The sequence below is a fragment of the Sarcophilus harrisii genome, chromosome 1, assembly GCF_902635505.1.
Source record: "Sarcophilus harrisii chromosome 1, mSarHar1.11, whole genome shotgun sequence".
NCBI lineage: Eukaryota > Metazoa > Chordata > Mammalia > Dasyuromorphia > Dasyuridae > Sarcophilus > Sarcophilus harrisii.
In genome coordinates, this window is record NC_045426.1 from 21,519,711 (window position 1) to 21,547,155 (window position 27,445).

The window sequence follows — 27,445 nt, forward strand, 5'->3', positions numbered from 1 at the left end:
GTCAGGAAGATCTGAATTAAAGTTTAACTTTAAACACTTACTAGATATATGACCCTGACCAAGTCATTTAACTATATATTATGCTTTAATTTTCTCAAATACAAAATGGAGATAAGAATTGCAGTTACCTCCTAGAGCTAATGTGTGAATCTAAAGAGATTATATCTGTAAAGCACTTTGCACACCTTAGAATATTAGATACATGATAGCTGCTAATGTTATTATTGTTGTTGTTTTCCAAATTAAATTGTCTGCAATTTTGTTCCTCCAAGATTTTTCTAAGTTATGGGGATATTTCCCCATTGCTTCAATGTGGCCTGAAAAGACCTTTTTCCTCCCATTAAAAATAGGCTATCATGTGATGATGTATATGACTCTTTTCAACAGTGAGGTGATTCATGCTAGTTCCAATAGACTTGTGATGGAAATTGCCATTCGCATCCAGAGAGAGGACTGAATGTGGATCACAGCAAAGCAATTTCATCTTTTTTGTTGTGGTTTGCTTGATTTTCTTTTCTTTCTCATTTTTCCCCTTTTTGATCTGATTTTTCTTGTGCAGCATGATCAATGTGGAAATACGTATCCTATATTGGCTTACTTACCGTCTAGGGAAGAGGTTTTGTAAAGGTGAATATTGAAAACTATTTTTGCATATATTTTGAAAATAAAAAGCTATTATTAAAAACAGACTATCAAAACACACTCGATCCTGGTAGCCCTAGCACCAAGCAATCATCACTTAGACCTTCACTCTGTCTTATAGAATTTGCCCTCCCACTTAGGCTTTCTGCTCATAAATTCTGTCTTGCAGCTACCTAACAGCCCTTAAAAATTAGTTCACTGCTTAAAAGATTTTTAAAATGCTAGGATAATAAGTACATCACTTTTAGTATCCGACTCATCTCATGTAAACAAGCAAGACCCAGCCACAAGTGACCCATCAGTCCACCTATGAGAGCAGATTAATTACCCCTTGACATAAGTTTCATATTTATGCACCGAACTCGGTCTATAATGAGCTCTTTACCATGCAACCATATTTCAAGCAATTGTCAACTTAAGTAAACACATTTTAATTACTGCCATTTCTTTCATTATTTATTCTCTAGCCTACAATACACCTGTCAGCAGAGCTCCTCTTATTTAACTGATTGTCATCTACTTCTGCTTTTCCCAAGGACTGGTATACCCCCATTTATTTCCCTACTTACTAATTAAAATAAGCGAGGCACAACCACGTTGTCTAGGGACTCTGGCATGACTGAACTAGCTGTCCACCCCAACAGGTTGGGAGAACATTTGGAAAATATTTTCCCAGTCAGGACTGTGCATCTGTCAGCCACAATGAGGGCGTGAGAAGGCTGCTGTTGATCCAGTGACAATTCCTATCCACACTGTCATTTTGAAGACTATCCAAGAAGCAAGATGGAAATCAATGTAATTGCAAGTTATCAACCTGAAATTTCATTCAGTTATTCAATTCGGAACTGCCAAATGAGAATAATTTTCATTTATCCCAGCACCAATATACAGATACTCAAATAAAAGAGCACAGATTAACTTCAAAATTTGAATTTCTAATATTCAAAATGGGAAAAGCATTAGATCCAAATTTCTCTAGTTAGAGATTTGTTCATATCAGTGAAAGACCATTGGCTCCTGCTATTGACTCTGCTTAATATGCAGAATAATTTGTTGTTCTAAAAGAAGATTAATGAAATAGTTAACAACTAGAAAATCCCTAATATATGCAGAGCACTGTGCCTGATACTGGGATAGGTACAAAATTAAAAAAAAAAAAGACACAGCCTTAATCTTCTAATAGGGATAAAAGACATATACAGAGATAAAACAATGCTGAAAAGTATATCACAAAAGACCATGTTTCAGTGGATAGTCGGTCATCATCGGACTTAGGAAAATGCATTTAAATCATGCTTCTGACACATGACCTGGAAATGGTTACATAGCTCTCAGGACTCTATCACCAACCCTTTAAGATCAGACAATACTGACTAATCTGTTTGGCAATAGGAGAATCCCTAGAGGAGTTTCTCTACCTTGAAATCGCAAATCTAGGCTAAAAAAGCATGGTTCTCAATGATGTCCAAGAGAATGTATATATGTGTGTTGGGGGAGTAGGGACATTGCTCTCAGCTGTGGAGATCAAGGAAGACTTTAGAGATATAATGAAATGTTGTCATTCAGTTTTGCCTGACTCTTGAGGATCCCAGGGACCACAGCACCATAGATTCTTCTATACTGTCTCTCAAAGTCTGTCCAAGTTTATGATCATTATTTCCATGACACTATCTATCTCATCTTCTGCCATCCCCCTTTCCTTTTGTCTTCTATCTTTCCCAACATCAGGATCTTTTCCAATAAGTCCTGTCTTCTCATTATGTTATCCAATTTTTTAAGCTTCAGCTTCAATATTTGACCTTCCTTGTGAAGAATCTGAATTAATTGTTTTAGGTGTTGATGGCTTTGACCTTCTTATTGTCCAAGAGGCTCTCAAAAGTCTTCTCTGACATCAAAATTTGAAAATGTTGATTCTGCAGTGTTCACTTTCCTCATACCCAATTCTCCCAGTCATACATCGATACTGGAAAAACCATAGATTTTGACTATACAGACCTATGTCAGCAAGATAGCAACTGTATATATGGGTGTGCATTTCAGACCTAGAGAACACCATAAGTGATTGTTTGAAGTTAGAAAAGGACAAGTATATTCAAAGGGCAGAAAGGAAGCCATTTTGAGAAGACCTTGGAGAATATGAAGGGAAGAAATGCAAGAAAAAAAAGATTGGAAAAGTAGAGGGTTCCAGAAAATGAACGCCATACCAAGAAGTCTGAATGGAGCTACTGAAGATCTTTGGGGAAAAGAATGATATGGTCATGAACACTTGACGATGAAAAGAAAAATGAACTGAACAAGAGAAGGAGAAGAAGATGGGAAAGCTCAAGTATATGAGTTGGTTGGAGGAGTTGTTTTTCCATCAATTTGCCCCCATACCAAGTTCAGTGCCTCTGACCTTCCCATCTCATTTTTCCTTCTGTCCTGGTGGTCTGTAGAGTATGCTGAGGGCTTAAAGACTCTACATTGTCTTTCGGTTCTTCCTCACCGCCATTGTGTCTACTGAGATCCATCCTTCAGTCTCCCGGATTTTCATATAGATACATCCTTAATATTGTACATTTCTGTACCTTTCCATCTTTGCCTGAGCTTAAATACAAATAACTTCCCAAGCCTATAACCGGTGAGCTAGTTTACCTAACATGATTAAATTGTTCATTACTATGAAAGGCCTCACATAATGCCTGAGGAACATTAAGTTAATGCTTAATTAATGCTGCCTTAATTTAAGCTCATCTGTTTTACAATGTGCAATAGCAAACAGGAACCAAAGAAAAGAAAACATCCAGTGAAGGGTGGCTGTATTTTACCTTGAAATGTCCTCGGTTGACAAACTCTTTAAAAAAAAAAAAAAAAGAATTTCCCAGAAAGAAAATTAAGAAAAGTTTCTGTCTATAAAAAAAGGCTCATGTGATCTCCTGGGCCTGCACTAGCTTGGGGGCAAATAGCTAAGAATTACAAAAATATAAATAAAAAAAGGAAATAGAAATCCAGTGAATTAAACCATGGATGAGAAAACTTTACTTAAGATCATGTTCTAAGGCAGGTCCTGGTTAAGATTGGGGGACAGGAGGGAAGTAGGGAATTTAAATTGTTTATTCCTGGGGAATATCATTATATTTAGAAGTATTTATTTTCTTTCTAAGTGTATTATACATATAGTTTTCTTAATCAATCAATGAATTAATCATCAAGCAATTATTAAGCACCAGGATAAAGAGTGCTGGCTTTGGAGCCAAAAGGTGTGTGTTCAAATCTTACTTCTGCTATTAACAACAGGTGTAACTTTGGGGCAAATCAATTAATAATAATAATTAGCATGTAATGATTCTTTATGAAGATTTGTTTTACAAATATGAATTTTTTTACTCATTCCTCACAACTGCTCTGAGAAGTTAACTTGTTTACTCATTTTTCAATCTTGTCCAATTTTTTGTGATCCCATTTGGGATTTTCTTGGCAAGGGTACTGGAGCGGTTTGTTCCTTCTCCACCTCATTTTACAGATGAGGAAACTGAGGCAGACTGGATAAAGTGACTTGCCTAGGGTCACACCGAGTAAGTGTCTGAGGCAGAATTTGACCTTGGGTCTTTTTGACTCCAAGTCCATTTCTCCATACATTGTTCCCCTGGTTACTTTCCTTATCTGTAAAATAAGAGGTTGGATTACATGACCTCTAGGATCCTCCACTCTAGACTTCTGATACCGGGACCCTAACCCTTGCCCTGGCTGCCATCTGCCTCCACATTCCATTGCTCAAGGCTCAGATTGCTTTACCAACATGGTTTTGCTTTCAGATCTTACACCATTTTCATTCCTTGACCAAACCTGGCAGATAAAATGGTGGATGTGGAAAAGTTCCCTTGCTGGCTGAGCCTTGTTCCTCTGTTTAATAAATGTTTACCTCCATAAGAAATTGAAAAACATATTTTGCTCTGCCAGTCTCTGAAGTCTATTGCAAAAGCTACCTGTCAGTCCTAGGGTCAAGAGGAATGAGGAGATATTGTCCTGTTACATGGAGGGAAAAGAGAGGAGCATAAATCGTATTGCTTCCCCATGTGACATGTGAAGGAGCAAAGAGAAAAAGGAGAAATTTATTTAAAAGTCGACTGCTCTGCATTGAAATATGAAGATGTTGCTAAAAATATTTAAATTACACTGTGCACAAGATAAGCACAGTGAAGCATTCATTATAACCAAGGATTTTTTTTATTAGGATGCAAAAAAAAGATTTAATTCCATTTATATGATGCTTGAACAATTGAACATATTCTCAGCAAATCACCGTCCTTTCCCACTTTTTCAGAACAACGAGCAAAATTAACATTTGTCACAACTCTCGGTGCCCCCAAACACACGCAGTTAATCGGGATAACGCTGAAACTTTTATTGCTTTCCTAACAGACATATGGTGCCGAGGCTGCTACCCTAATTTGCTATAAGCCCATAGAAAACTTATCAAATGGGCTGGCAAATGCCTAACACAAAATACAGTAACCCTCCCACTCTAAATGATTCCTATGAATAACTTCCAAGCACAAAGGGAAAAAAGGTATTCTTGGGTCTGACTGAGAGGAAGGAGTTTATGCTGGTACAATTTTCTGAGTCCTTCTCTTGTGCCAGACAGGAGTGTACGCTCAGATGGGACCGGATGGAAGACAGCGCTGAATTTCAGGCAAGGGGTGTTGAAATGTTCCCTGGAGGCAATGGGGAGCCACTGAAGATTTTTTCTAAAGGATGAGCAACATGAACAAGAGACAGAATTTTGGCAACAATAAAAAAAAAGGAGAGAACAGAGGGGAGAGTGAGGGTAGAAGGACCCACGTGGAGATTATTGGGATCATTCATGTCTCTGATGTTATATGTCTGTGTTAAAGTGGGGACAGGGACCAAGGAATTATACATAGATCCAGAACTGGCAGGTGCCTCAAAGGTTATCTAGATCCTTATTGGTATAATGAGCTAGGTGGTGCAGTGAATAGAGCACCGATCCTGAGTTCAAATCTAGCCTCAGATACTTACTAGTTGCTTGTTTCTGGGCATATCACTTAATTTTGTGTGCCTCAGTTTCCCCTTCTGTAAAATAAGCAAACATAGAACAAAATGGCAAACCACTCCAGTATTTCTGCCAAGAGTCAGACCAACTGAAAAAGTCACTAAAGAACAATAAGCATTTGACTGGATCAACCTTCTTTTATTTTTATTTTTTTTATCAAAGAACTTGCTTCATTCTTGTTGATGAGTCACATAATGAATGAAATTTATTTTTTAAAGAGTTGAAAGTAGTTTTTGACAAACTGTGGGAGATATTCACAGAATCCCACAATGTGAGAACTGGAAGTAATCTCAGACATAAAAGCACCATCATCATCAGCAGCAGCAACAGCAGCAGCAGCAACAGAAGCAGCAGCATTTACTGTGTGTGTAGGCAGCTGGATGACAGAGTAGTTAGAGCACCCAACCTGTTATCAGAAAGAGCTGACTTCAAATCCAGTCTCAGCTACTCTGCGATGCCAGGCAAGTCACTTTCCCTTTGCCTAAATTTTCTCATCTACAAAACAAGTATAATAATAGCAATACCTTCGAAGATTGTTGTGGAGCTCAAATGAAATAATATCCACGTCTGGCACAGAATACGTACTATAAAAATTGTTACTAGCTATGATTTTGGAGGATCTTAAGGTTTGCCACATGTTAGGCAAATATTAACTCATCTGACTCGAATAACTCTTGGAGGGTGATGCTATTCTTATTCTCAGTTTGCCAATATGGAAATGAGGTAAATAGAAATGAAGGGATTGTCCACAATCTTAAAGGGAGTATTTATGCTAGAAATGGGATATAAAGCAAGATCCCCAAACTCCAGATCTCGTGATTTCCCACTGAATCATGATGCTTTTGTGGAGAATGAACTGAGGGGCTGATGATCAGTAAAGACTCTCTAAGGAGAATTCAGAGGAAAAACACAGCTCTCAATCTTCAGTGAGAATGGGGGAAAGCAGTCATATGAACAATCGAAATCCAAGGCTCATATGGCAAATTCACTGTGGATAAGAGTTTCAAATGCTATGTCTCTCCCCTCCCACCCTAATCTCAACTTGTCCCTGTTTTTTTCTTGGTGAAGTTGCAACAGCAACAACAACAGATACCAGTTACATGTTGGGATTTCATCTCATTTTCTGTCCTTGATGGCAGAGTGGGCTGTTAACAGTGCCTTGGCTGATTTAAAACCAGACATCATCCAGGAAATCTGCCATGATATCCCCAGTGGGGAGAATGATCTTACTTTCAATCAATCTTAATTTAAGTGACATCTATTCTTCTCTTAAGCACTTGTCATGAATTATTTTGTAGGCTAGCTATTCATATATGTGTCTTAACCTTCTACTAGACTCTAAGTTCTATGAGGGCAAGAGACTATTTCTTAAACAAATTATGTATCTCTCCAATGCTTAGTATGACATTCTGCATAGTCAAAAAATTAAATTATAATTAAATGAATGAATAAATGTTTGATTCAGTGGAAAGGGTGTTTATTAGGTTTGGGGGTAGGGGATTTGGAGTCAAACTCTGGAAAGGCCAGTTATTTTCTAGGCAGCTATTTCTCAGGGAGGGAGGGGGGAAAGAAGGAAGGGAAGGAAGGAAAAGAAGGAAAATAGGAAGGAAAGAAGGAAGGAAGGAAGTTAGGAAGGTAGGGAGGGAGAGAGGAAGGAAGGAAGAGAAGAAAGGAAGGAACAAAAGGAAGAAAAGAAGGAAAGAAGGAAGAGAGGGAAGAAGGAAAGAAGGAAAGAAGGAAGGGGGAAATGAAGGTGTAAGAGAGGGAGGGAAGGAGGAAGAGAGAGAAAAAGGGAAAAAGAGAGAGAAGGAGGAAAAAGAAGAGGAAGAACAACAACAACAACAATAGAAGCTACTCCATTAGCCCTCAATTTTCTCCCTTAAAAGAGTGAGAGGAACTAGATAATCTCAAAAGTCTTTTTACTAAGGAGTGAAAGATCTTGAATGCGAAGAAGAGTAAGAGGGAGGGGAAGTGAGGAATTAGTATGATCTACAAATTGTTCATCAGATTAGAATAATAAAGTTAATGGCATAGTCCAATGATAATTAAAATGAACTCAATATTTCTAAAAAAACCATGGTCTAGTTTTTCAAATAAATATTTCTATGTTTGAAGCTATATATTTGAAATAGATGAAAGCTACCAGAGAAACATGAGTCAAGGCCCACAAATTAAGGTTTTTAAATTTTAAACATTAGCCAATAAAGCGAGCTATAAACCATTCTCATTAATGAGAAAGGGCAGCATGAATATCTGGCACTGTACATACATCAATTTTATACCACCACTTTTCAAGCTGGGAATATTGGGGCACATTTAGGAAATTACAAAGTTGATTTTGTTAGGAAACATCAAGGTTAGTCTAGGACCCAATAAATCAGAATTCATGCTAAGAAGTGAGGATACCTTGGTATTGGGCCATCTGTCTGTTTTGTTTGTATTTGAGTTGAATAACAAAGTTATTTATGTACTACGTAGGTGGAATCAAAATATATATTTTGGGAAACAGCAATAAAGTCTGCATAAGATACAACAAACTCAAACAGATTTTAAAGTAGTTGAAATGTGTTAAAACCATATATTGAATTCTAAATAAGTTAAGAGAGAAGAAAATACAACCCCGGAAGGCTACAATTTAGCACTAAATTCTCTCTTTTCCTGGGAACTAGGTACTTGATACAGCTATATTCTACATTAGCTTCCAAAACCTGCCTTGGGGCAAATGGTACTTGCAGAATGTCAGACACTTTCTTTTACCTTTTATGTGCTCAAGGCAGTAACCAAGTAACCAGAAATCTAATAGTTTGTATGATCTAAAGCATTCCTCCAAATATTTCACTTTATTTCCTAAGAATATCTAAATCTTTAAAGGTTTATCACCCCTGTTAACCTGCTTTTCCAAAAAGTGAAAGAACCTTTCCTGGTCCCATCAGTCATATTTTTTTCTATGATTAAAAATCCAGAGGTTAACCCATAATCCAGTTTCCTTTCTCCTTTTTATTTTTGGTAGAAAAGTCCATTTAAATCTTGCCAACCTCACCCTTTGTGTGTACTCATTTTATGTGTAAATTCTTTTTCTTTTCTTTCTTTCTTTCTTTCTTTCTTTTTTTTTTTTTTGGAGAGGCAATTGGGGTTAAATGACTTTCCAGGGTCATACAGGTAGGACATGTTAAGTGTCTGAACTCAGATTTGAACTCAGGTCCTCCTGACTCCAGGACTGGTGTTGTTTGTTCATTTTAAATCACAGGATGAGGCTCCAAGAATGTGTTGATACTGTTATGTACCTAGAGTTTTCTCACACACACACATATATATAAAGAAAATATATATATATATACATATGAACACACACATATATAACTACACATATGTTTGTATAGACAACTACATATATACATATTTATGTACTCATTTACCATTAAGTTCTCAACTGTTAATTCTTATTTTCAGGCTGTTCTATCAGTTCTTACTTTTGGCCATACAAAGGTGACTGACGAATCAGAGAGCCACAGAGCTGCCACCTTATTTCTGTTCTCCCTAGGATGTGGTAGCTGCTGGGTCTTTTTGGAATCTTGACCTCTGGGAGAAGATGCTCTCACATACACACACACCCTCACACACAAATACAGGTACATACCATTTTATATAAACACGTTTTGCATGTACAATGTAAAGTGATTAAAAATAAGCAATGATTTGGGGAGATCCAGATTTCCCTCCCCCCCCCCATTCTCTATCCTCATTTCAAGACCTCTGTCTCTGAAAGTTAAGCTAACTGAATATCTGACCCCAGTCAACCTTACAAGGAATCTCTAGTCTAAGGTGAGCTCCATTTGGTCAAGCTTTGTCTAAATAGCCCAATACTAGAGGTAGTCTAGTTATAGAGACAGTCTGTGTCCCAGAGAAACATGACATCACTCTCAGAGTCTTACTGGAGAAAGCCCACTTCTTATTGTAAAGTTCACTACTCATTAATCATTAGCCAATCAGAGTTGACTGTCATCCTTTTGAACACTATTCTACCAAAAGAACATATAAGCCTTGACTCCATTGCCAGGATTGCCTCTGGCTAAGGGAGAGATGACTAAATGACTATCCATCTACTAAAATGCTGACATTATTAACAAAATGGCTAAATGACTATCCATTTACTAAAATGCTGGCATTATTAACAAAATGATTAAATTGCTCAGAAATTATGTTTCTTGAGCCTTTTTAATTGCCACAATATAAACCTCTTATTACAAATGCATCTACATGTATAATATAAAGCTATATCTATCTACATATATGTATGCACATGCACTATTGTATACATGTACTCATATGTATATATACTCATGTACATACCTATTTGTATATACACACATGTATCCATGTATATTGGAAATTATACACATATAAATATAGAAATATATCTATGTATAGACACACATGTATATGTATATAGGTATAAATACCTATATACATAATACATACATAGGTACGTATATTTTTGCCCTAGATTTTTAGGTATGTATGTATATATATATGAAATGTACATATATATATATATATATATGAAATGTTCATATATATGTATGTGTATATATGTGTATGTGTGTGTGTGTGTGTGTGTGTGTGTGTGAGGAACCCACACTGTGTGAATAAAAAAGCTGACATTATCATCCAGGCAAACATTTAGAAGGCAAGTACTATGTGTCAGCCACTATGTTAGATTCCAGGGTTAGATTCCAGAGAATAACCCCTGGATTAAAGGGGATCATTTATCAAGAGTTAAATCAGCCCTCAAGATACAGGTGATAAATATTCCTTGGATGAACCAGACAGAAAAGTGAAATGAAGCAAGGTGAGAAGGAATTAAGATTTCGACCCAGAACAAGTTAAATAGCTTATAGATGAGGCTGAGGAATAAACCAAACTGCAAAAACTTAAGCAATATGACTTCCTATTTCCATCATATAATTCTTTATACCTCTTCCACATAAAATATCTTTAACAAACACTGAAGATATGGATCCCTGTGTACTTTCCCTTACAGAAAAAAAAATGACATCCATTGTACTCCTAAAAGTAGGGAAGGTTCCATGGCTAAATTCCTAACAGTGGTGCCATGATCTGGGCTCCTTACTGGGGAGAATTATTTTTTAAAAAATGAGGGCAAGAGTATAGAAAATTTATTGTATCACCAGAGAACCAGGGCTAAGAAGAGAAAAGGTGTAGTGTAATAATAATACCATCTCCTTTATCTGAAGGAGGTGGGCAGTGACCAATCTGAAAATTGACCAGAGAAGATTGAGACTTTTGAGTAATAAGTTTATTAGTTTGGAAGGGGATCCTCTAATCTAATGAAGAAGCGAGAAAACAAAAACATTTGTCTTTTTTATAGTCAAATCCTACAGCATTCCTCCATTCAGTTGGGTTCTCACTTCAACTCCACGTTGGATTGGGCTGCCTTCTTTTGTCTTGGTGCCATGTTGTCAATCACTGATTGGAAGACAGTTGAACAATGCAACCCATATAATATGCATGTGGGAAGGTAATAAGTCCATTTTCCCATGGATGATACATTACTTTTTTCCTAGAAAGTCATTTACTTAGCATGCTGGAAGGAAGTAACTTATTTATTTGGCTATATGACAGTGATAGAAGAATGGCAAAAAAAGAATCTCCCCTGTGTAACTATATATAAATGTTTTATTTATTTTGAGAAAGGTCTTTATTCTCTTGTGGAAAATGAAAAGGTGTTGATTCCATTGGCTTTTTCTGCTATACAAAGAAGCATTATAAGGCATTAAAAGGAGTGCTTGGGAAGAAGGCTTGTCTAGCCCTAATTTTTAGGGCTGTTCATCCACCTCTGATGTTAACTTTTTCACTCAACTCTTACCCATGACTCCAAGAAGTAGTAGCATGTGCAGAGGCTCATCCTGGTAAAAATGTCTAGGCAATGGTTGAGGGTGACTGACAGTCCCCAAACCTAATGGTGAGGTAAGGGGACATCTACCCCAAGGACATGATGACTTCTGCCAGCAGACTGGGCAGATGAGAACATGTGCTCCAACAGCCAAAAAAGTGACGAAAGTGGGAGCTGTGCAGAATTTTTAGAAGTTCCTTAGGAACGAACAACAACAATAATAATAATCTGAGCTACCTATCACTCAGGTAGCTCAAAAATTAGAGAAATTCCTAGGGTGGAAACTCCCTTCATTGACATAATTAGTAATTTAGGTATTTCTCTGGGGACACTAAGTGATTAAATGAGTTATATATACTCACACTGTGTGCCTGAGAATGGGGGACTTCTGATTCCAAGGCTGGTCTTCTATTCACCAAACCATATTTTAAAAATATATTTTAAGGTTTATTAAGCTTTACATATACTACCTCATTTAATCCTTGGAAGAATCAATCAATCAAGAAGTATTAAGCACCCTGTGAGCTAGATGATATTGTTATTACCATTTCACAGATAAGATAAGTGAGGCTTAGAATTAAGTGATTTTCTATTCTTTTTTATAATGACTTTTTATTTTTATTTTTAAAATGTATTTTGTTTGAAAAAACAAAGAAAAACAAAAGAAATGCAAAACAAAATAAAGCAAAACAAAAAAGAATATTGTCATGTGCCCAGCAGAACACTAGGGGAAATTCAAAATATATAACAACAAATATGACTATGTATGTATATATGCACGCTTTAGTAGAAGACATATTCATGAATGCCCATTTTATCTTTACTTCCTGGCAAATTATTCTTTGACTCTCTGCTGTGCACCTTATTTACATTATTCTTTTCCCTCTTTCATAGCTCTGATCCCCAAGCAAGGTATAGTTAAGAAAAGATATATTTATGTATACATATATAAATATACACAAACATATACACACTCATACCCACCACACACACAGTTTTCTTTTCCATGCCTCTTTAATTAAATTCTGCTCTATAACTTACTTTGCAATTACTTGGCCTCCCTCCACCCAATGATCCCTCCCTTGTTTTCTTCTCTCACCTTTGCTTTCCCATCCACCCATCTTCCCCACCCTTCCTTATTTCTTTACAGATTTTGGAGGGTGCTATACCCTCTATATGTATGTTGTATATATGTACTGTTGCCTATTAAATCCATTCCCAATGGGAATAGGTTTGCAGAACTATGTGCCCTTCTCCCTTCTCTACTGATTCTGTGTCTATTCTTCCTCTGCACATTGTTCGTGTGAATCTTAAAATATGGTATACATTTTCCCATGTAAAATAAAACATAAACAATTTGTCCATGTTTAAACAGTTTGTCTATGTTAGGTTTTTTGAAATTGATCTTTTATATTGACTCTCATGTTAAAATTTCTGTTCAGCTTGGGTGGTTGATAGAAAGTCTCGAAAATGTGTTAAGTTCATTGAAGATCCATTTTTTCTCATTCAAATTTATAGATAATTTTGCTGGTTATGATATTTTTGGCTGCAAGTTTAGTTCTTTTGTTTGCTGGTAGATATGATTCCAAGACCGGCAGTATTTTCTTGCAGCTGCTGGTAAGTCTTGTACAATTCTAATTGTAGCTCCAGAATATGTGGATTGTTTTGTTTGTCTGTTTGTTTCTTGCAACATTTTCTTTTTGATCTGGGGGTTTCAAAATTTGTCAATAATATTCCTTTGTGTTTTCCACAAAGAATCTCTTTGAGGTGGTGATTGGTGGATTTTTTCTATTTCTATTTTCCCCTCATGTTCTATCATTCCAGGACAATTTTCTTGGATTATTTCCTGTATTATTGTGTCAAAGTTCTCTTTGGTCACAACATTCTGGCAGTCCACTTATTCTTATGTTTTCTCTTCTTGATCTGTTCTCCAGATATGCCATTTTTTCTTTTGTTTTACATTCTGTTCTATTTTCTCATTTCTTATAACCTGTTTTGTTATTTCTTGGTCTCTCATAGCTTCACTGGCTTCCCTAGTCCAATTCTAATTTTCTTTTTCTTTTTTTAAATTTTATTTTATTTTATTATAGCTTTTTATTTGCAAAACATATGCACAGATAACTTTTCAACATTGACCTTTGCAAAACCTTCTGTTCCAAATTTTCCCCTCCTTCCTTTCATCCCCTTCCCTAAAGGCAGGTAGTCTGATACATGTTAAATGTGTTAAAATATATGTTAAATCCAATATATGTATACATATTTATACGGTTATCTTGCTGCACAAGAAAAATCAAAACTAGAAAGAAAAAAAAAACATGAGAAGGAAAACAAAAACGCAAGCAAACAATAACAGAAAGAGGAAAAATGCTATGTTGTGGTCCACACTCAGTTTCCATAGTCCTATCTCTTGGTGAGATGGCTCTCTTCATTACTGAACAATTGGAACTGGTTTGAATCATCTCCTTGTTGAAGAGAGCTACGTCCATCAGAATTGGTCATTGTATAGCCCTATTGTTACTGTGTACAATGATCTCCTGGTTCTGCTCATTTCACTCAGCATCAGTTCATGTAAGTCTCTCCAGGCCTTTCTGAAATCATCCTGCTGGTCATTTCTTACAGAATAATAATATTCCATAATATTAATATACCATAATTTATTCAGCCATTCTTCAACTGATGAGCATCTATTCAGTTTTCAGTTTCTTGCCACTATACAAATTGCTGCCACAAACATTTTTGCACATGTGGGTCCCTTTCTCTTCTTTAAGATCTCTTTGGAATATAATCCCCATAGTAACATTGCTGGATGAAAGAGTATGCACAATTTGATAACTTTTTGAGCATGGTTCCAAATTGCTCTCCAGAATGGTAGTATTCATTCACAGTTCCACCAAACAATGTATCAGTGTCCTAGTTTTCCCATATCCCCTCCAACATTTGTCATTATCTTTTTCTGTCATTTTATTCAATCTGAGAGGTATATAGTGGTATCTCAGAGTTGTCTTAATTTGCATTTCTCTGATCAATAGTGATTTGGAACACTTTCATATGAGTGGTAATAGTTTTAATTTCATCATCTGAAAATTGTCTGTTCATATCCTTTGACTATTTGTCAATTGGGAATGGCTTGATTTCTTACAAATTTGGGTCATTTCTCTATCTATTTTAGAAATGAGGCCTTTATCAGAACCTTTGAATGTAAAAGTTTTCCCAGTTTATTGCTTCCCTTCTAATCTTGTCTGCATTAGTTTTGTTTGTACAAAATCTTTTTAACTTCATATAATCAAAATTATCTATTTAGTGATCAATAATGATCTCTAGTTCTTCTTTGGCCACAAATTCCTTCCTCTTCCACAGGTCTGAGAGGTAAACTATCCTCTGTTCTAATTTATTTATAATATCATTTTTTATGTCTAGGTCATGAACTCATTTTGACCTTATTTTACTATATGGTGTTAAGTGTGGATCAATGTCTAGTTTCTGCCATACTAGTTTCCAATTTCCCAGAAGTTTTTCAATTCTAATTTTCAAAGAATTATTTTCACCTTTGAGACTCTACCTGTTTTTCTAGTTGGTTAACTTTTTTTCTCATAAGTTTCTTGTTTTTCTTGGATTTTTTTTTTTTATTTTTTTCCAATGTCTCACAATTGATTTTTGAAATCTTTTTTGAGTTCTATAAATTCTCTCTGGGCAAGGAAGCATTTCATGTTACTCCTTGGGGTAAAAGGCTTTTTTAACTAGAAATTTCTTTTACTCTGGAAAAGAACCCTGGTCTTTCCTGTTCCCATAGCATATTTCTATGTTGTTCTTTCTTCTTTGCTGGTTCATTATTATTATTTTTTTTTAGTAAAGATATGAATGTAAGTACCTAGAATTCTGGGATGGGGGAGATAGTGCCTCTGACTTCACTTCAGCTTTTGCCTCTGAACAGGAACCCCAAACTAAGAGCTCCACTTCCCACCAAGTGCCCAGAGTCAGCAGCATCCCTGTCCCACTGCCTCTGCACTCACGGGTGCTGGTTCTTTTCCAACAGGGAAGTGTCTCAGCAGCACAACTGGGCCTGGTTCCCATCAGCTGAGGTTTCCTCAGGTTTTCTAGACTCAAAACCCCAAATGACAAATAATCCAGGAGTGAAAGTTTTGTGGTTCCTCCTTAGACTCTAGCCACAACCAGCTAGCCAGAGTGGTCCCCATTTAACTTTCTGCAGAGCTAGCCTGGAGGTGTTTGCACTTCAGATAGCTTAATCCCCAGCCTGGGGGCTTTCTTTAGACTTTGTTGGGGTGCATCAGGGGGACCCCCGATTCTGCCCCAGTCTTCTAGATTTTTCTGCATTGTCCTGAGGTGATAATTTGTTCTATTTATGGGGAAAATCTAAAGAGCTTAAAATTTACCAAACTACTCCTCCATCTTCCCAGAATCCTCCCTTAAGTGATTTTCTAAAGGCACACAGGGAGTATTTGAGGTCTTCCTGACTTCAATCTCCCACATTCTAGTTGTTGCTATTTAGTCATTTCATTCATGTCTGGCTCGTCATGAACCCATTTGGGATTTTCTTGACAAAGATACTAGAATGGTTTGCCATTTCCTTCTCCTTATTTTACTGATAAGGAAACTGAGGCAAACATAGTTAAGTGACTTGCCTAGGGTCACACAGCTAATAAATATCTCAGAACAGATTTGATTCACAAAGATGAGTCTTCCTGACTTAAGATCTGGAGCTCTAGCCACTACCACCTAAGCTGCCCACATTCTATCCACTACACTGAACTCTCTCTTCACACACACCAAATATAGAAACTTACATCCTCCTTTTTATAGGGACTTAATGTTTGCGAATTAACAGTGTAACATACCAGCAATAGTTAAAATAGAGCCCTCTCTGCTTGCCTGCATCTGATCATGTTTGCTAAGGCCAGAGGAGTCTATCCTGAGTTGAGGAACGTGCAGGGAGCACCAAAAGGTCCATTTCAAATGAGTCTGCAAAAAGAATAAAATCCAGACCCAAGTGCAGCCTTCTAGCTGAGTCCCTTCAAGGTTTATTTCCTTTAATCAGATCCTCAAACAGTTGAGTGTTCTGGGTCATTTCTTCTCCAAACCCATCATTTCCCATGTAATTAGAAACATGCCAGTTTCCAAATGGTCGCATCAGGCTGCAGTGTGGTCACTCGGTGAATTTTACATCCATGGCTGCAGACATAAATGCCTGTCTGATTGCTTCCAGGGCAATTAAGGGTTCATTGTTTCCCAAGTTGCGGCCTCTCCTCCCATCTCCTTTGGTATCATTTTGCGTTCTCTTTAAAATGGGGCTTACAAAGAAAAAGAAAAGCTCCATAGAGCTGCACATCAGGCTCTATTCATAAGAAGGGAAAGATCATCTGTCTGGTCTGGGAGATTTTGTTTAGTAAATCCAGGAATAACCTTTAGTCACTGGAAGAATGGGTAGAAAATTTTACATGGTTCTTGTGAGTAGCAGAAGTTCTTTAAGTCACCAGCAAAGTACCCTGGGACTGACTAAACTTAGCTTTGGATTCCACTTAGTTTGCAATAGTCTAAACAACAATGACAATTATAATAGTAGCTGGCATTTCCATACATTTTTAAGATTTTCACAAAGATTTGGATGTCATTGGCTCTCTTCAACAATGAGATGATTCAAACCAGTTCCAATTGTTCAGTGATGAAGAGAACCATCTGCATCCAGAGAGGGGATTGTGGGAACTGAATGTGGTTCACTTGGTTGTTGTTTGCTTGCATTTTGTTTTGCTTTACGTCTCTTGTGTGGCACAATAATTGTATAAATATGTATGCATATATTGAATTAATCATATATATCTACTATGTTTAACATATATTGGACTACTTGCCATCTAGGGGAGGGCATAAGGGAAGGAGGATGGAAATTGGAACACACGGTTTTGCAAGGGCTAATGTTGAAGAATTGTCCATATGTATGTTTTGAAAAAGAAAAATCTTTAATTAAAAAAATGGGATGTTATGTCATATTAGATCTCCACAACCTTATAAAATGGATGTTATCGTTCCCATTTTATAGATGAGGAAACTGTCACTTAAATTGCCCAAGATCACACAGCTGTCAGCAGAGGAAGCACTTGAGCTGAGGTTTTTTGTCTCCAAGTCTAGCACTCTATCCATGGGCTGCCTAATTCTCAGTTTAACTATGGCTATTTCACTCTGAATGCCAAATATACACTTGCCAAGAAGACTGTTTTGTGGAGACATAGCACAAGCGCTCACAAGGAGGACAGAAAAAGCAATACAAGGACAATCCCAAGGTCTCTCTTAAGAACTTTGAAATTGATTGCATGACATGGGAGATGCTGGCACAGGACTGCCCAGCATGGCGTGCCCATCAGAGAGAGGGCTGGGCTCCATAAGCAAAGAAGAATTCAAGTAGCTCAGAAGAACTGTGAGATGTGCAGAGTTAGAGAGGGTACCCCAAATGTTCACATGGACTATTTGCCCCCAAATTATGAGGGCATGCCAAACTTACATCAGTTTGATCAGTCACATTAGGTAGGACACACTGTAACTTGACTCTAACACAGTGATGTCATTTTTATTAAAGCTTTTTATTTTTCAAAAGATATGCATGGATAATTCTTCAACATTAACCCTTGTAAAACCTTGTTTTCCAATCCCCCCTTTCCAATATATATTAAACATGGTAGAAATGTATGTTAAATCCAGTATATGCATATATGTTTATACAATGATCTTGCTGCACAAGAAAAATCAAATCAAACCAGAAAAAAATGAGAAAAAATAAAACGCAAGCAAGCAACAACAAAAAGAGTGAGAATGCTGTGTTGTGATCCACTCAGTTCCCACAGTCCTCTCTCTGGGTACAGATGGCTCTCTTCATCACAAGACCATTGGAACTGGTCTAGTGATGTCATTTTGATCCTTTTCAAGAACAAAGGACAACAACCTACCCATCTACCATGATCCACTCTGATTCTTCATAGAATGACCAAAAAGACCCCAGATCCTTTGAAGGAAATCTTAAAGGTTCTACTATTCTGAAAAGGCTTTGAATATGGTGCTAGCAATTAATTATGTTTGTTTTTTAAATTTTGGCTTGGTATAAGGGCATGAGTCAATGGGGTATCAATCAAATTACCTCATTTCACTTAAACCAAGTGACACAGTGCTATGTTCTGATACCTTAACCAAGTGGGAAAGCAACCCAGTTGATTCAAATCAAAGGCATGATAACTGTATAAAAAGGTCTTAATCAATTTAGATATCTAATGAGTCACTGGATGAAATGGAAATGATAGGATTGCTGAGTGAAGTAAGGTCATCTAGAACTAGTCTGGGAAATTTGGAGTAGAAAGAAGGGAGGAGGACTGCCTCTGAGAAGCAAGTATTTGGGGTTAGGGGTGGGTGGAGGAGAGCTCTTCAGTCTGAGATTACAACTTGGTTTTCTCCCTCATTCCCTTCCCTCCCCCATCCCTTGACTAGAGAAGGATTTCCTGAATTTCAGAGGTCTAAAGGATTGTTCATCTTCTCAGCATCTAGGCAGTATCCTGTCACAGTGGTGTACATATAAAAACCCAAGGAAAGATAAGACACGGATTCATAAAGATCCATATAGAAAACTATTGTGTATTTAGCTTTGTCCATTAGAATATAAGCTATTGGAACAGCTAGATGGAACACTGGTCCTGGAATCAGGAGGACCTGAGTTCAAATCTGGCCTCCGATATTTTATACTTCCTAGCTATGTGACTCTGGGACAGTCACTTAATCCCAATTGCCTCTCAAATAAACAAACAAACAATAAATAAGAATTTAAAAAAAAAACAGACTATAAGCTCCCTGAGGGAAAGGACTATTTTTCTTAGTTATTATTATTACTATGATATTTGTTAAGGACCATGCCTAAACGAAGGGGCAGGTCATTTCTCGGAGAGCCTCCACAGCTGTGAATCATAACACTTGAAGGAGTTACAAGGCAGCCTTTACTAATGCAGATGTTTCTTGTGGATTGGGAATGAAATAAATTGGAGGCAAAAGGGAAGAGGAGAGGGGTCAAAGAATAGCAATTACCTCTCAGTCTCCTTGTATCATCATCATCCTCTCACATGAAGAGATCCATTCTACAGGTCTGAGTTAGATCTCCAGCAGCCACTGGCAGGTGGCTCCCATTTCACAACAAATAACTTTGGGAGCTCTGCCTCCCTTAAATCCAATTTACCACAAGTCAAGATAACAACATCACAAAGTCATTGGTTTTCTTCAGAAAGCAGGTCGGCTAAACACTAAATTTCGCATCTGGATTCTGAGTAAAAATGAGTACTAATATATTTTGGTTGACTTGGCAACCAGAAGATAGAAGGAAGTAACAGCTAATGAAGGATAATTCATGGATTCTCCTTGAAGACATACAAACAAATGAGTTGCCAGCATTGATTTGCTGTGTCCAAATGCATCAAGAAATAACATTTCATGGTCATATGATTCTGTAAATTATTTGTAAAAAGGTCATCAAAAATAATTGCAGTTTTTTTTATCAACTCATTTTGAAGACCATAAAGAAGTAAAATATTTTTTAAAGAATTCACTAGCACTTAGACATATGTACTCTAATATTTGGTCATTTTAGGGAAAATTAGTTAGCATTAGTAAAAGCAGTTATATTGAAAATATGGATCAGGATCAAAGAAAGACAGAGGACAAGACTTGAGGCTGCTGTGTCTTTTCTAATTATCCTATCAAGAATAACATGGAAAGTATCATGAAAACCTTCTTCAAGAAAAGAAGAATGTGCTAGGTGGAATGAACACTAAGTAAAAGAACCAAAAAAAGAAAAGGATTATAGTTTAACAGAGAGAAAGTATTGGCATAGAATCAAACTATTGACTTGTTAGAACAAAGATCAAAACTTGAAAATGATGACCTATTTAATCTGACCTATTTAAAGACATTATTGTTAACTCCTCAAAATGGGAAATGAATGAAGGAAAAGTCATCAGCACTGCTGGCACAAGTTTGTACAGATGTTTAATCAATGGAAGTCAATGAGGAGACTCTTAAAACTGCCTTAGTCAGCAGACATTTAAACTGCTGGCCAGACAAAGAGATATAACAAGAAATGACAGGGCCAGTTAAGAATATAAATGGATTCATACAATATTGTGGAGAAGGATAGTTAAAGAGAATGAGCTGTATCAACCCATAGAAAAGCAAAAAGCTGTAGAAAGATAAACAATTTTAAAGAAATCTTGGTGAGACTCCACAAGCAAAGTCATTCTAAGGGCGTATGAGAGTGAGACTGGAAAGAGGTAAATGGATATAAGAAAGATGGAAAAGATCTGCAAAACAAACAAACAACCCCCCGCCCCAACTTTAACAAATTTTATTCAACATCAGGGATAGGGAAACTCCTATATTTATAGCTGAATAAATTTCAAAATGCACTTATTAAAGAAATAAACAGATCAGATAATCTGAAATCAAGAAAGACTCATCTTTGTGAGCTCAAATCTAGTCTTAGATACTTACTAGCTACACAATCCTGGGCAAGTCATTTACCCCTATTTGCCTTAATTTCCTTATTTTTAAGATGAGCTGGAGAAGAAAATGGTAAACTACTCTAGTATCTTTGCTAAGAAAATTCCCAAAAGAAAATCACAAAGAGTCTAACATAGCAATGGAACAACAATAACAAAAGAAGTAGTAAAGACATTTTAAAAATACACAGTAAAATCAGCTGGATTTTCTTATTTATAAAATGAAGGGGCTAGGTTCAGTAGCTTTTGAAGTCCCTTTTAGCTATAAATTTGTAATATAGCAGAGATGTATATTGGAAGTGATACAATTTTAAGGGAAGAGAAATTCTCAAGGTTTCTTTAAGATGAGAAGCTCCTAAAGGTATTAAAAAATTCAGACATTATTAAAAAATTTTAAGTAGTCAATGTCAATAATTACAAAGTATATACCTATTCTTGCATATAATTGACATTTTTATAATAATCTATACCCATATTGAGAGTGAAGATATTGGAAGAAAAGAAGCATAATTTTTCAAGCAATATTCCACAGTGGAATACCATCATATAATTGTCTGAATATTGTATTTATTATTTGTTGACTTTAAAAAAAAACCCATTTCATTCAATGGAGCAAAACATTGTCTCAAAAGCTTATTTTTTTATATTGATGTCTCCCAAAGATAAGTCAAAATCTCAAATGCTTCCTTGAAAGATATTATAATAGAGAGAACTTTGTTCAATTATTCTCTGATTGTTGCTATGAGATGAAGGGTAAGACAAAGGTATCTAACCTCATTGAAATCATCAATCATTGACATAGATAGGTTACAAAATAGAAGCCAAATTGAAAAGGAATTCCCTGGTGTTTGTGAGGTCCTCCACATGTTCCTCCACAATTTGCAGATGACATTGTGCTGATTACAATAAATCCCGGATAATTATGCTAGAGACTTTTAAATGAGATAGAAAGAATATAGCCTAATTATCCACCTTGGAAAACAACCAAATGGTTGAAGAATATTTGTCAGTCAGACAAGAAAATACAATTGAAGAGACAACTCATAAAGCTTATCCATCAGTAAAAACTTCTTGGACAGATATTGTGAATGCATGATGAACTAAGCCCATAATTGACCAGTCAATCAACAAATATTCAGTAGAAGTCTGTACCAATATAACAACATATATATTTAGACAATAATTCTTCACTATGGCTCTACTGAACAGTTTTGAGGATCATGGAATTTTAGAAGGAACTTCTACTGAAGTACAGTACTGGGCTAAGCATTATATATAAAAAGCAAAACCACATCTAGTCCCTGACTTTGAGAGGTTCATATTTAAAGAGAAGAGATAACATGCAAATGATTAGATAGAGAAAGGAGAGTCAGGATGTTCTGATGATAACAAGTTTCTCCCTGAAACAAGGATCCATTTCTTTAATATCAATATCTTTCCAGAAATAGTGCATGACTATGAGTCATGGAATATTAGGAACTCTAAAGAACTGGAGCTGAATGTAGAGGGTTGAAACTATTGAGTCGTTGCACTGAGGTCGGTTCAAGCACTTAGGGCTAATTATTGATTGGACAATACTCTATGGGCATATGCTTGGAAAATGGCCCTTCCCACTATCCTGTGCTGGCTCAATGATTGGGGGATATAGAAGATTGTAGGAGGGACTAGGGGGTAGAGTAAGACTAGCCAGGGTCACTCTTTGGCAGTAGACGAGGGAGAAGGCAATTGCGGAGATTCTGCTTCCATCCTATTCTATCCTGTGTCTAAGACCAAAAATAAAGACGAAGGACTTTTGCTTATCCTGACTCCAGCTGATTCTGAGGTATATCCCTCAAAGGATAGTGGAGAAGGGTATGGTAGGTATAAGTACTCATAACACATCACAAATGAAGGAGAAGTAGGATGAAGGATATAAAAGAAATGTGATCAATAAAAGAAGATAGATCATGTAAATTCTAACTTAATTTTGATCTAATTAATTTATTTTGTCATTCTATGTATTTTGTTCTGTGTATTTAAAAACAATATTCTAAGAAATAATTATGGACCTTAGATTTTAACCAGACTGCCAAAGAAGTAAATCCATACAATAAATAAATAAATAAAAAGTAAAAAAATAAAAAAATAAAAACTCCTGCTGAAAAGAAAAAGAAGCATGTCCTAAGCCCATAATATACAAAGAATAAAATTTTGTCTTGTGTTTTTACAAAGTTGGATTTAATTTTATCATGAAACATTTCAGATTTGCCCATGCCGGGGTGTCTTGGGATTATATATCCAGAATGGGAAGATATTTCAGAGATCTACAGTCCAATATATCTCCTTTTGCAGCTGGGAAAACTGAGGCTCAGGAGATTAAAAGACTTATCCCACATTCAGGTCACACATTTGAAGCAGGATCTGAACCTTTGTCTCGGGACACTGTAGCATGCTTTTCGATAATCTTTCAATTCTTCACATCTCATCAGGAAGAAAATGGTTAATAGGTGCTGTTGCCCTTGTAGCAGCTGAGAATTTCTCATTGTTAGGCCATATTTGTAAGAAATCCTACTTCCTAGGAGATCAGAGATCTACTAGAACCCTGGAGAGCTGCCTTGTCTCCAGCTAAGAAGGTGGTAAATCTAATTATTTAACAGAAGAATATAAGCACACTCAGAGCCCCAGTGCAAATAACAAACTAGAGAGAATGGGATCTCATCATATAACACCAGGATGTCAAAACCATGTTAAGATTGATAGGATATTTGGAGTTACCAAAATCTTGAATTCTAAATCCATAAATTCATTCTTTTTAGTTACTATTTATGAACCACAAATGAAGATAGGGACAAAAATTATTTAAAAAACTACAAAAGTTATTAAAAATAAAATAAAAACATCTATAGGACATATGGAAAAAATTCTACCCCTCCTCCCATCATCACCATCACTAACTTACATACATTATTCCTGCATTAGACTATGGCTTAGGATACTTCACATTTGGGTACCAGGTTTGGTTCTGTGTGTGGAAATTTAGGAGAGACATTGGTAATTGGAAGACCACATAGAGGAGAATAAACAGGACTGTGGTGGGACTCAAAGTGATATGTGATATGCAGATCAAAAGAAAGAACTGAAGACTGGGGGGAAGGAGAGGTGACTTAAAAAGCTGCACTTTGGCAGTAATGGTAGGGGGATTAGACTTAGACTTTTCTAGCCCAAAAGGACAAAACCAGGAAGAGTGAGTAGATATTACAAAGACATAGACTAGACCTGAGGTAGGAAAAATATACTAGAGCAATCCAAAAGCACACCAGTGAAAGTAGGGAACTCTCCCTTTGCCAAGGTCTTCAAGCAGAAACCAGTTGATCAAGTGAATATTGCAGGGAGGTATTTTGGTCCATTGAATTGCACAAATATTTATTTTGGTGATTATGGGCGGGGCCCTGAGGACATCACAACATGGGGGTATGAGGGTAAGAGCACTGGCTTGGGAGTCAGGGGACAAAACAAGCCTCTGATTCATAGAACTATTGCGATCTTGGAGAAATGACTACATCTGCATGAGCCTCAGTTTCTTCATCTGTAAAATGAAGTTGTTAAAATAGATGACCTTGGAGCTCCTCTCCAGGTCTAGATCTATAAATTAATGAAATGAATTCCTTGCCCACAAGGAGTTTACATTCTACTTTGTGGGGAATGAGAGTAAAGGGGAGATGGGAAATAACAGCTACCCAAATAAGGGGAAAAGTAGATTCAAAGTAATATGTTTAAAACTATTTCAGTGAGACATTAACAGCTAGATCTACAGATCTTTGAATTTGAATCCCTAAATCCAGCGAGGGTTTCCTTCCTTATTAGTAAATATCTATAGATTTAAAGATTAGGGAAGGACTTAAAAAGGAAAGGAGGGGGTGCTCAATCGTGTTTTGACTAAAACTGGAGACTGTGGAGGTGAGGAAAGCATGCATTCTAGACAGGGGCTTGTTAGAGTCTGTTTATAAGAATTGATTGATAAATTTTCTTTCTTTTTTATTGACAAAACATATCCATGGGTAATTTTTCAACATTGACCCTTGCAAAACCTTCTGTTCCAACTTTTCCCCTCCTTCCCTTCACCTCCTCCCCTAGATGGCAGGTAGTCCCATACGTGTTAAGTATGTTAAAGTATATATTAAATACAATATATGTAGACATATTTATACAGTTGTCTTGCTGCACAAGAAAAATTGGATTTAGAAAGAAGGTAAAAATAACCTGGGAAGAAAAACAAAAATGCAAGCCAACAATAACAGAAAGGGTGTAAATGCTATGTTGTGGTCCACACTCATTTCCCAGTGTTCTTTTGCTGGGTATAGCTGGTTCTGTTCATTACTGATCAATTGGAACTGATTTGGTTGATCTCACTGTTGAAGAGAGCCACATCCATCAGAATTGATCCTCATATAGTATTGTTGTTGAAGTGTATAATGAGATTGATCAATTTTCAATGTGAACATCTACACCTAGCAATTTGGTAAATGCTACCAATTAGGGATGGCTGTATAATTTTGTTGATTATCTGGATTTAAGTAAGTGATGAAGAATATGTTAATGATGCAGATAAAATGCAAAATTGTTACTGTTGTCTACACCACCATCACCACCATTACCACTATCACCACACCTCTGATTCCACACATGGAAGGTCATCATGAAACTCAAAGAGCTTGGAAGCATAATGTCACAGTGGGAATGAAAAGTGAGTGAAGAAAAATAGGATTATGGGAGCACTGGTGGGATTGGAAGAGCTGGTCCCTACAATCTCTTCCAAGATTGTGGAACTGATTTTAGGGAATCCCAGATTTTTTGAGTTGGAAGAAAAAACAGCCATCAAGTAGTCCAATTTATATATGAAATGACTCCCAGTAACATATGCTCAATAAATGGCTATACCCATTCTCTGATCTATAAAATAAGGATTCTCTCATTTGGGCTTGTTAACACAGCCCTGACTGATAGGGACCTATTATTTTAAATATGTGTATAGATATATAAAGCATCAGTACCATATATAGCAATTTTAATCAGAATAAAACGAAAGACCATTTAACTCCAGATTTTATTGTGAGTTCTCTCATCTTGAAAGCCGGTCTTATGAGCTAGGCAAACAAGCAACAATTGCATTCTGTTCCTCAGACAAAATACAATCAAATGAGGCATGGCTGAAAACCATGATTGCTTGTCTGATAGACCTCTGGAGCCAAGGCTGCCACAAGCTCCTAGCTGCTCTCTATAGGAAAGTGAAAGAGACATCCAGTGCTCCCAACAAATCAATTCCCTTTATTAGCTTCCTTTCTTTATTATGTGCTTTTACTATATACTTTGTGGATGACATTAATCATCTTTATGTAAAGATCGATGACTATGAGCACTTTCTCTAAAACCCCAAACTGAGTCTTGGAAGAAAGTGGGATATGAAGGCTAATTTGAGTAGTTTGACTCTAATGAAGGAAAGAAGGGACAGCTGGCAAATCACCTCAAGGATCTTCAGTAGAGAACTGGTTTCTTAAGCACCCTGCAAGTCATCTGTTCTATCTGTATTAAGCCATCTCCTGCTCTGCCTTTTGTTTTTTTAACTCTCTAAGAGATAACTGTAGACATTCCAAATTGAAAGGTACTTGGTCAAAGAAAAACTATTGATTCCACCATTTTTTCTAAGGATTTGTGTTACCTTGAATGACTGGATCCTCTGAAATTTATGTTGATTTTGTTGATGCATTTGGAAAGACAGCTTGGGGTTTCTCTTTGGAGAGGTTAATAAATGAGTTGGAGGAATTGGTTCTTTCTTTTCCCAAAGATGACAGGAAACATCATTTCCTGGTGGTAACTAGTCATTGAGCCTTGCAGGGCTCACACTGAGCAGAAGCAAATGGGCCATCACAAAGATAATTGCAACCCTGAGGATGCAGAGGGAGAGAAAGTGTATAGCACAATCCTCCAACCTATTTTTGGACCCTTCTCACTCTGTCTGCTTCTCCCCTCTGGAGATCTGGATGCCTAATGACATGCAGTAAGGAGAGGTGTAGCTACGGCAGAGAATCTCCATGATCCAGCTCTTTTCTGGTGCTTGAGAAAGGAATCAGAGGCCACAAGAGTGGTGCTACTTCTTGCCAGAGCTGGCTGTTGCATCCAGTCATTTAGTGCTGTGATGGGCCAGCCCAGGCTGGGGGATCTCAGTGGTCCTTGCCAGTGACCAGACAGCCAAGACCCCAGGTCGCATTGGATCCTGAGTTTTATATTTTGTATTCCTATACATGTAACAAGTCAGAGCTCTTC

The 27,445-nt window shown here is 36.8% G+C and overlaps 1 protein-coding gene across 1 annotated transcript in view; it reads right to left on the minus strand.

Moving 5' to 3' along the window:
* FHIT (fragile histidine triad diadenosine triphosphatase) overlaps positions 1-27,445 on the minus strand; it is a 992,759-nt gene that overhangs the window by 793,321 nt on the left and 171,993 nt on the right. The gene's annotated exons all lie outside the window — the stretch shown is intronic.